Source organism: Rattus norvegicus, chromosome 13 (genome assembly GCF_036323735.1).
Source record: "Rattus norvegicus strain BN/NHsdMcwi chromosome 13, GRCr8, whole genome shotgun sequence".
NCBI lineage: Eukaryota > Metazoa > Chordata > Mammalia > Rodentia > Muridae > Rattus > Rattus norvegicus.
In genome coordinates, this window is record NC_086031.1 from 34,866,810 (window position 1) to 34,882,285 (window position 15,476).

The window sequence follows — 15,476 nt, forward strand, 5'->3', positions numbered from 1 at the left end:
ACTGAAATGGCAAGCATTGTGTCTGCCTGGCTCTGTGTAGGCCCTCTACATATATGCTATGGCTGTTAGCCTGGTGTTTTTATGGAACTCCTAACTGTGGGAACAACTGTATCTGACTCTTTTGCCTGCTCTTGGGGCTCTTTTCCTCCTATTGGGTTGCCTTGTCTAGCCTCAGTATGAGGGCTTTACCTCGCCATATTGTACCTTGCTTTGTCCTGTTTGGCTGTAGTCTTTTGGAGACCTGTTCTTTTCAGAAAAGGAAACTGAGGGGGAGTGCACCTGGGGCAGAGGGGAGGGGGGAACTGAGAGAAGTGAAGAGAGGAGAAACTGTGGTTGGATGTATTGGATGAGAGAAAAATCTATTTTTAAAATGTTTTTCAATGTATTTATTGTTCTTCTCTCATATAGAACGTCCTGGCTGCTGTTGCCCTCCCTCTCTCCTCTCTTCCTACTCTCTCCCCTCACACACCATCTCTCTTGTTCAGATGCACTTCTCTTCCACTTCCCTTCAAAAGGGAGCAAGCCTCCTAGGGAAATCAACAAGGCATGGCATAACAAGGTACACTAAGACTAGATGTACATCCTCATATCAAGGCTAGTTGAGGTATCCAGTAGGAGGAAAAGGGTCTCTAAGGCAGGTGAAAGAGTCTGAGTCAGCCCCTGTTCTCACTGTTAGCAGTCCCACAAGAACACCCAGTTATACAACCATAACATATGCTGAGGATCTCAGTCAGATCCATACAGGCTCCCTTGGTTTTTGCTTCAGCCCCTATGGGTCCTAGTTAGTTGGAGGAGAATCTCTTTTCCATGAAAATAAAAAGAGTTCTCTGAAACTGGGCATCCAGGGAGCAAGTAAAAATTGGGAAGGGGGAAGAGTTAGGGACGAACAGGGGACAGACAGAATTTCATAATGGGAGAACCTATCTGATCACACCAAATGCTTCCAATCTAACCCAGAGGGTTTGCTGAGATTAGTACTAAGAATGGAAGAATGATTCTATTTCAGCTTGCAAGCTGCAGTCCATTATTGAAAGAAGTCGAGTCAAGAACTCCAGGCAGGAACTCAAAGCAGAAGCCATGGAACCATGCTGCTTCCTGGCTCACTCGCAGGCTCATGACTTTTATATAACCCAAGACCACACGCACAGGAAATGGATGGCCCACAGTGGTCTGGGCCTCCAACAGCAATTCATAATCAATACAGTGCCCCACAGATATGCCCTTAGTGGCTCTGATCAGAGAGATACTTCGGTTGAGAAGGATTCTCAGGTGACTCCAGGCGGTATCAAGTTGATAGTTAAATCTAACTGGGACATTAGTTGTGGGCCTTCCGTATGACACCAGTGGAGAATGAGGCACACTTTCTTTTCTTCTTCACTTCAAGGTCTGTCTGTCTCAGAAACTTGCTTTGGGAAGAGGCTATAGTTATATAGTCTTAGACGGAGTGTAAATTCTTTAGGGACTGTCTTGTTGGGTTGGTTGATGCTGGTGTTGGCTGTCTTCTAATCTAAAATCAAACAATCATCACTGCTCAGAAATTAATCTCCTGTAAAACAAGATGAAAAGTTGCTCGGTGAGGCGATATTTAAAGGCCAACAAACAGAGACATGCCTTTGCCCCCCACTTCTATAATTTTGTTTCTGGATAAAGTTCAAACACCTGATTTGTGAATGATGTGAAGACTTTCATGGCTGATCTCGTGAGGTGATGCTTTTGATGAAAAGTGTAGAAGTGTTTAGAGTTTAAGGCAGGAGGCACGGAGTATGAGCCCATGTGTTTATCAAACACAGCACAAAAGGCAGATGGTTGCCTGTGGTGCAATTTCAAAGGGAGTGGTAGGGCCAAAAGAGATTGTTTAATTAGGAAATGTCAAGGGAAGAGAGCCAAGAGCCCTTCACCAGAGTTTTCCTATAAAACTGGTATTTATCCTTAACACAATGTGGCACTGATTTCATTTGGAATATTCTGTAAGATTTGATGAGACATATATCCCTTCCTCTTCCTCATGATCACTACAGCATGCTATGGGACAAGTTACCATTTTGACAGAAAAGGAAATGAAGGCTCAGAGAGGTTACATAGCTGCTCTTATCATTGGTGTGGAAAAAAGCCACTTAAGGGAGGAAGGATTGATCTTCACTTAAGGTTTGAAGATACAGACTATCATTGCAGGGAAGTCATGGCAGCAGGAGTGTAAGGCAGTTAGACACATTGTATCTAAGGTCAGGAAGCTTAGCAGTGAATGCTTGTGCTCAGCTTGCTCTCTTCTCTGTATTCAAGGCGGGACCCCAGATATGCCCTAGTTTGTTTCTTTGTTGCTGTAATAAAACACAAACAACAACCAGTTTGGGTTCATAATGGTTGTTTGAAGGCTTGGCCCATGGGAAGTGGCCCTATTAGGAGGTGTGACCTTGTTGGAATAGGCACAGCCTTATTGGAGGAAGTAAGTCACTGTGGCAGTGAACTTTGAGGTCTCCTAGTGCTCAAGTTCCACCCAGTTCGGAAGAGGGCCTCCTCCTGGCTGCGAGCAGAAGAGATTTTACTCCTGGCTGCCTTTGGATCCAGACTATTTCTGTGTGCATGCTGCTGCCATGGTTCCCATTATGATGATGATGGACTGAACCTCTGAAACTGTAAGCCAGCCCCCAATTAAATGTTTGCCTTTATAAGAGATGCCTTGGTCATGGTATCTGTTCACAGCAATGAGAACCCTAAGACCGTTCATTTCACTTTATGCTTCCAGGTAATAGTTCATCACTAAGGAAAATCGGGACAGGAGCTTAAAGGCATGAAATTAAAGAGTCCACAGAAGGACTCTGTTTGTTGGCTTGTTTTCCAGGGTTTGCACAGTCTACTTTGTGTCTGTCTTTCTTTCTTCCTTCCTTTCTTTCTTTCTTTCTTTCTTTCTTCCTTCCTTCCTTCCTTTCTTTCTTTCTTTTTATTTTTTAATTATTTCAATTTTTCCAAACTAATGGAAAATAGAACGAAGATAAGTCAAAAATAGATTTCCTAAGAAAAATCACCCAAAGAACGTGCAGTAAAACCTGAACAATACAAAAGGAAAGAATGCAGGGAGAAGAAAAGTGAGCTAGGAAGCTCAGAAGAGTAAAAGAAAAACTGGTACCAATGGAAGCCCTGTCAGAAACGAACAAGACCAAGAACAAAGGAGCAAAGATGACATCAGGACTGTCGCAGGCCGCTCAGACTCGGGTGGTTATAGAGACTGAATCTACATTGGTTTTGGACTTCTGTTTTATTCTGTTTGTCCTTCTTTCCATTTTAGTTACTGCTAAATTAATAGTCCAACATCTCCTGGCAGCCTTATTTCTCTTTCTCACTTTACCTTTTGTGTCCCAGTGTCTCCCTACATACCTTTGCTCGTGCGCGCGCGCGCGCGCGCGCGCGCGCGTGTGTGTGTGTGTGTGTGTGTGTGTGTGTGTGTGTGTGTGTGTGTGTGTGTATTGGATGTGTATTAGTTGTCAATTTGGATATTGTCATCTCTACAGCTTGTGATTTTCATAGCCCATGGTAGCACCCTTCTGTTATAGATTAAAAACCATTCCTGTGGGCCTTTATACACCCAATAGAAGACCTGATATGTATCAAATCCTGCTGGAGAGGGTGCTCAGTAGTTAATGTTCAGTGCTAAACAAGTGTGAGGTGGGGACTAAGGTTGAATTCCATCATCTCATGAATGCCACAAGATATGGTGGTCTGCCAGGCTGTGTCTGCTGTGCTGCTGTGGAGCCCAGAGCACTACCAGGGCCCCACCAGTCAGCTGCTCAAGGGAGGCAGGACACAATTCGTAATGGGGGTCCTCAGTCCATGTTTTCCTGAGGGATGACTGCTGTGGTTCCCAGCCTCCTGTGCACGCAGACTCCACCACAATCCTACTCAGAGTTGGGAACTGGGTCCCCAGTCAGGTCATCCCCTCAAGGCAGATCCAGGGATGGGGATGGGGGTCAGTGGAAGCACCCATTTTACTTCTGAGTGAGTGCAGCTGAAAGGGAGACATAGCTCTTTACAATGAAGGCCTCCTTCACCCCTCCCCCCACCCCACCCAGCCCAGCTCTCTTTGATGCAGAGATGGTCCTTGCTTTTCCAAACTGCTTTATTTGATGGCATATAAAAGCATATACCTTACTCAGAGTAAACCAGGAATTAAATACCTTTTGCAGGAAGGAGTGCCCCAGAAGAGAAAGATGCTCATTGTGTAAACAAACACACAGGGCCTATCTAGGTACCTCATTAGCATGGAGAACTTCAGGTTTTTATGCTAAGTGACTGATTGCCACTGTCCTCTCAATGGGGAGTCGTGGTTACAAGTTCCAAAACAGCTAGAGTTTGGCAGGGATGCTGGCCCCACACCTTCTGTACTCAGTTTTGAGTTTTACAGAATTTGGGCTCACTCATGCTTATCAGATCTTCTATCTGGTGGCATGATCCACTTGCCAGACAGTGGCCTACCTGTCAGCCTGGAAATGCAGGGGCCAGAGATCCCCAGAGCGATCTGACTCGAAAAATTAGCCATATTGGCAAGATCTAATTCTGATCAAGAGACTGTGCCTCAAAGAATAAGGTGGCAGAGCAGTGAGGATGATTCCTGACAGCCATCTTAGACCTCTCCCTGCATGTACACACATGCATACACACATGCATACACACACACACACACACAAACACACACTCACAAACACACACATATCCACCATATACATAAACATAAGGATAGGAAAGAAAACAAATCCTTAAATGTCTACTGTGACTTCTTATGCCGTCTTTCACTCTCAACCCCTTTTGAACAAAACAAAACAAAAAACAAACAAACAAACAAACAAAAAACCCTTCTCTGTGAACCTGTGTGTCGGTACGCAAAATAGGTATGTGAAGTAGGCCTGCAAATCAAACATTTACCTATAATAAACCATAACGAAATTTATTTTAAAACAGTTCTTTGGCACGTGTGAAATTTTAACATTTATTAAGGACCAGAGCAAATTTGCATACTAATGAGATGGATGTGTTTGAATATTTTTAGTTAAGTAATTAGAGGGATGAATATTTGGTACAGCAGTCAGGAGAATCCTTAGTGTTTGTCAGGGTTGGCCAGTATTTTGATTTGATAATCCGTGATGCTGAGAACACAGCTAAATAAAGACTACGATATAAATAGGCAAAAGTATTTTAGGACCATTTTAGAAATTATTAGAAATTCTGTTCTATTTTTAAGTCAAAAGTCATTGAGCGGTTTATGGTGAAACACTGGCCAATAACTCAAACAGCAATTTTTAAAATTAAATATTCTACTACAGTATAGTCCAAAGAAATACTGATACATGTTTAAGAGATAACTTTCTGTAATTTAAAGATTATTTTTAGTATTTTATGTTTTAAATTTACGTCTTAGTCTATTGCTGTAAAGAGAGACCATGACCCAACTATTGTAAGACAAAGCACTTAATTGCTGCTTGCATGCAGTTTCAGAAACTTATTTCATTATCAACACGGCAGGAGGAATGGCAACCCACAGGCAGTCATGCTCCTGGAGGACTATCTCCTGATCCAGGGGCAGAAGGAGGGGGGGGAGGGAGAGAGAGAGAGAGAGAGAGAGAGAGAGAGAGAGAGAGAGAGAGAGAGAAAGGGAGGGAGGGCGGGAGGGAGGGAGGGACTGAGGGAGGAAGGGACTGTCCTGACAGAGGGAGGTAGAGGGAGAATTAGAATTCCAACAAGGCCACACTTCTGTTCCCTCTCCGGTAGTGCCAATCCCTAACAACCAAGCATTTAAATATATGAGCCTATGGGGGCCATTCGTATTGAAACCACCACAATTTGTGTACTGTGTGTGCATGCGCAATGGACCCAGGGTCCAAGGAGACCAGAAGAGGCCTACATCTGCTAGTGCTCAAATTTAAGGTGGTTCTAAGTCAGACATCATGAGTTCAGAAAACTGATCTGTGGTCCTCTGCAAACATGGTACATGCTTTTAGCAGCTGAACAATCTCTCCAGTCCCGAAAGATCATGTTTCTACATAGATGCAGACAACTTTACATGTACTGTAAAAACACTGACATTCATAACATGGGATAGTCTTGAATCTGCGCTGAAGTATTCCAGACTGCATTTGTCGGTGTTGTATGAAGTCAGCAGGAACAGGGCAAAATACACATGGTTGTGTGTCCAGAACTGAGACTGCAGATGCAACATGGGTGAGCACTGCCAGACACACTGTGGATTCGTGTTACATAATTGATTTCAAATTAATCTTTGCTCATTGTGTGTTCAGAAACTTTTCACTATTCCCAGCTACTTCCTGGTTCCCACGTTCAGTCACATGACCCCGGTATGGAATGACATCCACGGTTTAAGAAGCTGAGGGTTAGACAATGGCCACACATTTTTTAACCTCTTCTTAAGTGTGGGTGTCGGTGACAATGGATGCCTTGTTTATCAGTCATTGGGTAGCTGTAGGTATTGCACTGGGTCAAAAGTTATCTAATTATATATTCAAAGCCAGCTGGATATGATCTGTCCCTCTGACTCTAGCCTGAGTCCCCTTGCCGGGCATGTGTTTTTAAAGAGATACCAGAAAATTTCCACATTGAAACTCAACTCAGCGTTCTCTCTCTCTCTCTCTCTCTCTCTCTCTCTCTCTCTCTCTCTCTCTCTCTCCCTTGGTATAGCTACTGTTGTAGTGTCAGGCTATATTTAGATTGTCTAAATTAGAACCCCATTTTGTATTTTATATACATGCATATACAGAGAGGGGAGGGGGAGAGAGAGAGAGAGAGAGAGAGAGAGAGAGAGAGTTTTCCCTTCAAGTTTCCATTCCCTGTTGAGTTTTGTGATTTTTCTCAAAAGTCCAAATTTGTGCAAACATTGTACATGTGCACACATGCATTCATGGATTCTGTGTTCAGGTACATGTGTGCACGTGTGCACACACAGGTGGAAGGTTGACCCTGGATGTTGTTCTTTTAGAAACTGTCTACCTTATTTTTTGAGCCAGGGTTTCCCACTGCAACCTAGAGCTGTCTGACAACAAGTCCCAAGAATTTCTCTCTCTCTTTCTCTCTCTCTCTCTCTCTCTCTCTCTCTCTCTGTTTCTCCCTCTCTCTCTCTGTCTCTCCCTCTCTCTCTCTCTCTCTCTCTCTCTCTCTCTCTCTCTCTCTCACACACACACACACACACACACACACACACACAGGACTGAGATAATAAGAGTGAACCACCATCCCTGCCTTGGTGCTGAGGACTGAGGATTGAACTCAGTCCTTGTGCTCATGAGGCAAGCACTTTACCGACTGAGCTATCTCCCAAACCCCACATGGCAAATTCTTGTTCCTCATCTACATTTACATTTCCCACCTAGAGGGAGGTAGATTCCGAGTTCTTGTCATGGCCTGGTACTTTTCCTTGAAAACCATGACCTTCCAAACAGAAGCTTACCCCGTGCCCTGTACACACTAAACTTAAAGTATTAGAGGTTTTGACACTCTTGTCTTCAGAGCTAAACACTCTTCAAATGACAATTATTAGCACAAAGAAAGAAGCCAGGGAAGAGAGAGCAGGAGGCCACAGCTTGCCTCTGGATTCTCTTGATCTGGAGTGTGGTGGAGAGATTTCTCTTTTGTCTTTGAGCCTTCAGTTTGAATGAAGCTCTCTGCTTCTCTCACAGGGGATCAGGAGGGAAGAATGAAACAACATCAATGGCTGGCTTGATAATCCTACGGCCATTGACCTGAAGAGCAAGGGGACCCCGCTTGCCTAATGTGCTGTGTGGATGCACATTTTTAGCAGCCCTTAATTGATGGATTATTGATAGGGAGCAGGGATGCAGGCTGAGAGGCTGCAGTGTGAGGGACTAGAGGGGAGAAGTAGGCTACTCCAAAGCCCTTTTCTGATATTGGGTCACGTGTTAGTCAGGCTCCTCTAGAGGACCAGAACCAATAGAATGAAAGAGTGCACTGCAAAGGGAATGTATTCGATTGGCTTGCATGGCAGGCACTGAGTTCCACATGGACCATCTTCACACTAGAGAAGCTGAACACCCAGTAACTGCGCAGTCCACAAAGCTAAAAGCCTTGGAAGTCCTAATTTGATGCAGAGGGTGTGAATGATTCTTAGAGAATCGGTAGTCTTCAGTCTGTGTTGGAAGACTGAAGAAGGTGGGTTCCGATGACAGCAGCAGCAATATCGGCTACAGCATCTCCATCTCCATCACCATTATCACTACCACCACCATCATCATCAGTAGCAACACCAACAGAGAGCTAGATAAATTTATCAGTAAGAAGTAAAGGCAGGTAAGCAGTACTATTTTTTCTTGGATTTCTATATATCAGAGCAGGCACTTGGAAGTTTGCTTTTGGAGAGGTATTTTCCCCCACCTCCATTTCATCCTTCCTGAATATAGCCTCAAAGATCCTCTCACAGGTATATCTCAGACTCAGTCAAGATGACAGTCAAAATTAACCATCAGAAACCAAGACCAAGACACAGCCCTGGAAGAGATATTGATATTGAAAAGCCATAGCTTTTCTCCTGCTTGGTGGGTCTAGTCCTGCCAAGGCCAAACCTCTCCACACTCCTCTAAGCTCATTGATAGACCTAGATCCCACACTACTGTTCAGCCCAAGAAGAGGCTCTCATCCCTTTATGTCTTCAACTGGTAGGAGATAGGCTAGGGTGGGCAGTAGACAAGAAATCTAACCACTTTTATTATAGGGAACATTTCACAGAGGCCTAGGAACTTGTCCCAGGTGAAGAACTGATTACCTTCCTGAAATGTAAGGCCAGCTTAGTTTTAAGAGAGCATGACACAGAATCTGACGATACAGAAAAGACTTCAGTGATGGGTGGACAAACAGGTTTTAGATTCTGAGGGTACCAGTCTTAGATGAAAGCTTCAAAGAAGGCAGTGAATATAGGCACCCATGAGGAGTGAATTCTGTGCAACTTTATTTAAATGATCACAGCTTAGCCTTGGGTGGACAGGAAACCAACCGTAATGGGGACTGCATTGCAGGCTCCTGGAAACAGAGGAGATGATAAATTCCCCCTGAGACAAACAAGCTATGGGAGGTTGTAAAAAGAAATGGCTCTGGCTTGAGAATCAGGATGCTAACTCCTGATCCTTTCTGGAATCAATTTTCTACCTGATGTTAGTTAAACAAATCCTTTATTTTTCAAGAGTAAAACTAGGTGACCTCAATAATCGATTAATTTCTATTATTCCCAAAGAACTCCATGTCCTGCTGCAGAAACATTTGCACGTGTGTGTTTATGGCTGCATTAGCCACAGTAGTTAGGAAATAGAACCAGCCTAGATGTCTACCAGCAGATGGATGGAAAATGAACTATGTCTATGGGCAGTAGAATCCTATTCAGCCACAAAGCAAAATGAAATTATGAAAATTTCAGGAAAATGGACAATTTAAAATAGTAAGTGCTCTACCCCAAACTCAAAAAATGAAAACAAAACAAAACAACAACAAAGAAACTGCATGTTTTCCCTTGTGTGTAGGTCTTACTCTTTCAAAGTGATTTTAGGAAGGACCAGAATGCAGAGCTCTCAAATCAGCCATCCCGCTGATTTCCAGGGATGTAAGTGAAAGTATGACCAGAAGTGAGGCCACAGGATCAAGGAAGCAGAGGTGTTGAGGATTAGGATGGAGAAGCAGGGATAGGACATAAGTGATGGGAAAGAGGGTAAGGATTGTGGGAGCCAAGACTAGCTCAGTTGTGAAGTGCTTGCCTTGCAAGTATGAGTACATGAAATAGATCTCTCAAACCCATATTAACACTAAAAGGCCTGGTGTAATGGCTTCACACTCTTATCATCTCAGCACTGGGTAAGCAGAGGCAAGTTGGCAAGTTCCAGGCCAGTGAGAGACCACGTCTCAAAAAACAAACAAACGGGGGCTGGGGATTTAGCTCAGTGGTAGAGCGCTTGCCTAGGAAGCACAAGGCCCTGGGTTCGGTCCCCAGCTCCGAAAAAAAGAACCAAAAAAAAAAAAAACCAAACAAACAAACAAACAAACAAAACACAAACAAAACAATGAGGTGGAGAAGGAGGAGCAGGAGGAGGAGGAGGAGGAGGAGGAGGAGGAGGAAGAAGAGGAAGTAGTGGTGGTAGTAGTGAAAAGTTTGAGGAATGACACCTAAGCATATGTGCTGACCTGTGCATGCAGGCACACACTCACGAACACACACATGCACATGAAAGCACACATAGGTATACACATAGAGAGGGAACTAAAAGAAGTCACTAGGGGTGGACGAGTACAAAGAGATGGGAAAAGAGAGGGAGGGAAACCAACAAAACCCAATTGTTTTAAAAATCCCATAATGAAAATTAAAACTCGTATAATAATTTTTAAAAAGGACAGAAATGTTCAGTTGTCGAGTGATGTCTAAATTCCCTCCTGGGGAGAGAAGGAGACACTGAGGTGCCTCCTATAACTGCTCTTTGTTGAGTCCTGAGCTCAGGACTCCATAGCATTGAGAACTGAAGCACCAGAAGAGCTCTCACCAGGCCTCCTACCTGAGAGTCAAAAATTCCATCCAAGGCTACTGAGGCAGAAGATAAAAGCTGAGGCTCCATCCCGGGACTGACGAAACTCCCGACAGCTCCCTCAGCTCCCATCCCTTGTGTCCCGTCACAGGCTCTGTGAAAACACCCAGGCTTTTCTTATTTGTTTGGTAGTACTGAAGACTGAACCTACAGCATCAGCATGTGAGGGGAGTGCTCTACCACTAAGGTACAGCCCACGCCCACTCAAGCCCGCCCATGCTCTGTAAAATCATCCGTGTCATTTCTTGGCTGTTCTACTTCATCATTGCTCAATGGGAAGCACTTTGCCAGACAGCACTGTTTGCATGCCAAGCACTGAGCAAGGCACAGAAGGAACATCAACATAGGTCATCTGTCCTTCTGGCTGCCAGCCAGGAGTGCATCCTGACATTCTACTCACCCCTTAGAAATGGCTGTTGGGAGGACTTGGAATCAAACCTTCTATATTAAAATTGAGTGTGGTGGTACATGCATATCAGCCTCAGTGCTGGGGAGGCAGAGACAGGCAGATCTCTGGGGCTCACTGGTCATGCGACTTAGTCAAATAGGCAAAACTCTAGGTTTAGTGAGAGATCTTTAATAACGCAGGGTGGAGGCCAGTGAGAAGGTTCATTGGGCAAAGTTGCTTTCAAGGCCTGTAACCCAAACAGTGGAAAGAGCAAAACAGCTTCCTCACATTGTACTCTGGGTAACACACACACACACACACACACACACACACACACACACACACGTGAGTGTTGATATAAGGGCACACCCTGACATTTCCCATGTCCTTTTTTGCCAGAGGGAATCTTCAGTAAGAACAATCCAGAAGCTTCTTATCCCACCATTAAATGTATGAGACACCTTGTCTCTCCCTCTGCTTTTCCCTTTCATTCCTGTAAACTCAGTTCTGGTTGGGGATGCGTGTGGGAGTGTGCAGAATTAAAACCTTCCTGTGTGTGCACGTTGAAGTCCAGAAGCAAAAATAATTAAATCCCCCACCTTCTATCTCCCATCTCCAATTCCACACCATTGTTCTGAGAAGGGCTTGAGCACTCTGCTTCCCCTGCTGTGTAATTTAAAATTGAGTTCACACTTAGCTAATGTTCTGCTGCTCAGAATGTTTCAGCCGCACACACTGCAGGCCCCCTTACAGGTGCAGTTTCTCATCCGAGGCTCGGAGAGGGGCCTCGGGCTGCTATTGAAAGAAGGTCCTTCAGCCTTCTGGCTTAGTGGCTGCCTGGAAGCTGGGCGGCTGTAGATGGAAGCCTTTAGGTGCAGTGCTGAGACTCCAAGCCACTGCAGAGAGTGCGCGAGTGTAAACAAGCCTGTGACATAGAATTTCTTCTCTTCATGCTGTTTGTTGGAGTCCAAGCCACTATTTGATGCACACAGTGGTAGCGCTAATGAATCTATTCAATCTAATCTTCATAATCATGGCATCTCCAAGGTAGAAAATTAATTGGATGAAGTTAAATATCCCCTTTTCATGTCAACAAAATTGGTTTTTCCAGGGATTAAAGGATTAACGTGGTGTTAAGTCCCTAAAGAGGTTAAAATACTTTATTATTCATTACAAAACACAAAGATAGGGCTGTTATTTTTCTTCTCTCTGTCACTCATCTCATTAAAATGAAGCACGGAGAAGCACTGTTCAATTTCAGGGGCTCTCCATGCCCTTCAAAATGCATGGCTTCCCAGTTTGCTCTTTTGAGGGGAAATGACCTAAACCTTGTTGTGGTGACGCCTTTTCCAGTCTATTGATCGAACCAAATAACCAGCAGGTGGGAACGAGCCTGCTGTGAAGTCACCGAGGCTATAAACTGTGACTCTTCACATTGACTCTCTTGTTGCTTTTAACCAAAGAGGCTTAATTCTTGCTCAACCCTGGAGAGGGTATTTTCAGTTTGGGTCAAAGGAGAGAGAAGGCTGGGCTTTGTCACATGACCATAGCAGCAGTCTCCTTTCAAATTCTGGCTTGAGCAAATGAAAGCTGAGTACTTTCAGCTCCTTCTTCCGGCTTTACGTAATCCTGAGTTCGAAAACTTCTTCTCTGTGTGAGTGTGTGAGTGTGTGGGTGTGGGCGGGTGGGTGTGGACTGTGTATGTATGTGTGAGAGTGTGTGTGTGTGGATTGACTGTGTGTGTGGGTTGAGCGTGTATGTGCAGGTGTAGGGGTAGGGGTGTGGTCTGTAGATGTGAGAGTGTGTGGGGTTAGTGATGTGGGTATGGATATGTGGATGTGTGTGGGGAGGAGGGGCACGTTCATGCCCCAACACCCATGTGAATGCAGGTATGTCTACATATTTCTCAGTCAGAGGTCAACCCCAGCTGTTTTTCCTTAGGAGCTCTCTCCATCTACCTTGGTTTTTCAGACAGGGTCTCTCATTAGGTCTTAGAGCTTGTCAATTAGGTCCTCTTGCCCTTGCCTGTGTGCTGCAATTACAGGTCTGGGGCATTGCATCCAGCTTTTTCACATGGGTTCCGGGCTTTGAACCCAGATCGTCATGCTTACATGGCAAGCACCTTACCCACTGAGCCATTACCTTAATACCCCCACATTCTCAATTCATTGACAACCTTTTGTACCTAGAGGTCACCTAGCAACACTTCTATGATGTAACTCAACAGGAAATGACCAGTGGCCCTGGATCCCCGAAGTCCTAACTCAGAGGCTTTTGCACTCACCTATTTACCTGTCACTCCAACACTCTCCATTTTCCTAAAACTGTGGACCTTGTCACCAAAGGCCTACACCTGGAAAATGGACACCGAGAGTCAGATCTTAGACTGAGACCAGAACACAAGCACGTGACCAAGGTTACTCGCTCACAGTGTGGTCATCCACGACTCCAAGTTTCAAAATCAGGTTTCTGAATTCTCTGGATACACGTTTTTCAGGCTCAGCAGGTTATGGCTCCATCCTCCATTAAAGTCTGTCCTGGTCCTCTTCAAGGAACTCTAAAGAGAAAGCTATTCATTCAGACACTATTGCAACAATTTCGAAAAGATCTTTGCTGAGGAAAATATGGATGGTGGCACCAAGCATCTAATGTGAAATAGTCAGGACAAAATCAAAGTGGAGAGTGGAGGCCACTTATTAACAAACACTAGGAATTCTGGACAGACCATGAGGCAACAACTGTTAGTGAAGACATTCAATCTAGAAGAAACACATATGCAGGAAGATATAATGAAGATGTCCAGCCTAGAAGAAACACAACACAACAAGGAGGCAAGGAAGGTTACCTAGGAGACAATTCAGGCTAGCTTTCTTTAAGAGCAACTGACATATCTTCCAATCTGAATCCAGCGTTCTCTAGGGGAACAGAACCTATAGAATAAGTATACACTTAAAAAAGTATAGAGTTATTAGATTGACTTACATGATAAGGTCTATCTCACACAAGAACTTGGCAGTTAATCAGTCCATGCTGGAACTGGAGGACTTCCAGAGAACCACATTAGAAACAGTGAAGTTTCTCTTCTTCTATGTCCTTTAATAAGATCCCTACCAGAAGGTGCACGCACACACACATGCACACACATGCACACACACACACACACACACACACACACACACACACACACACAGTAGGTTAGGGCTTCTCATATCACTCAATGTAATCAAGATGATTCCCCTTCAGCAATCCTTCACGGAGCCTCTCCCCTACAGCATTCTAGGTCATATGAAGTGGATATTTTTAAAGTCTACCATTTCATTATTTTCCATCCCAGGAATGCTTTGGCTGCTCAAACCTGTGGCTTGTGCCTCCTCTAGCTTGAAAGGAGGATTGGAACTTCAGAGGAGCTTGGTTTCTGAGGTGGGAATCTGCGCTGTATTCAGAGGATGATGAGAGCCTTGGAGGGTTCCAGAACAGGAATTCACGTGACAAGAACTGCATGTTAAGAAGACTGTGCCAAGTGGGGAGGCACGGACATAAATTTGGGGGAAACTCAAGCAGGCAAAGGAGGTAAAAAGACACAGGTGGACACAGACAGCCTGGACCACATGAGGCAGCTGGGATACAGGGCAGTTGAGGTGTCTTTTCCACCCATCTTTACGGTGTGCTTTTTGGTAGGCCAGGTAGGCAGGCTGTGCATTCTAAGATTTATTTCTAGATGAGATTATGAACAAATATATCTACTACCTGCAGAACAGGAGCAGTTACCCTAAGTGGGGGCAAGGGGAGCCTCATTTCCAGATCATCCATGGAGAGAGTATCAGCTGGAGAGGCAGAGGATCCAGCCTCCAACCAGGCACTACTTATCAAGTGGCTTAAGGGAAAGGGGTGCTCACCTTGACCATTCATGAGTCCAGGTGCTCACCAAGACTGGCATTGCATCCCCAAGGGTTTGTTATAAACTTGGGGCAAATGCTAAGGGTCTTTCTAACTATGTGCCCAGTATATGATGCTTAGCTAAGATGCTAACCAGAATGAGGCAGATACCAAGTTGGTAACTGGGTAACTAATTGGCCAAACCCTCCATACACACACATTAAGAGCCAGCAGTTTGTAGTGGACATTCATTGGAACTGGAGTGTAGATGTATAGATATGTATATGTGTATATGTGCATATGAGTGTTGAGATGGGGCATGGTACACATGTGTGTAGGTGCCCACTGAGGCAAGAAAGTGATGGGTTACATTCCCTCAAGCTGAAGCTGCAGGTGGTTGACAGCTGCCTGGCATGTGCTCTGGGAACCAAGTTTGGATCCTCTGTAAGAACAGCAAGTGACTGCCAAGCCATGTCTTCAGTCCTAAAACACTGTTCTCACATTGACATTTCTGTCCCTTGCTTTAAAAAAACAAAATGGGAAAGAAGGCAAAAAATCTAGTTTTTGACCCTCTTCCCCTAGAACACAGTCAGTTCTGAGATCAGAATGAGCATTTCAAGACCAGGAATCCTTTTTAG

The 15,476-nt window shown here is 44.5% G+C and overlaps 1 long non-coding RNA gene across 1 annotated transcript; it reads right to left on the minus strand.

The window, feature by feature from the left end:
- Positions 1-1,063: 1,063 nt before the first annotated feature.
- Positions 1,064-10,898, minus strand: LOC134481482 (uncharacterized). The gene is made up of 2 exons (XR_010056983.1): positions 10,545-10,898; positions 1,064-1,546 (listed from the first exon to the last, which is right to left on the minus strand). It is a non-coding gene; the product is annotated as an uncharacterized LOC134481482 (long non-coding RNA).
- Between the last annotated feature and the right edge of the window lie 4,578 nt (positions 10,899-15,476).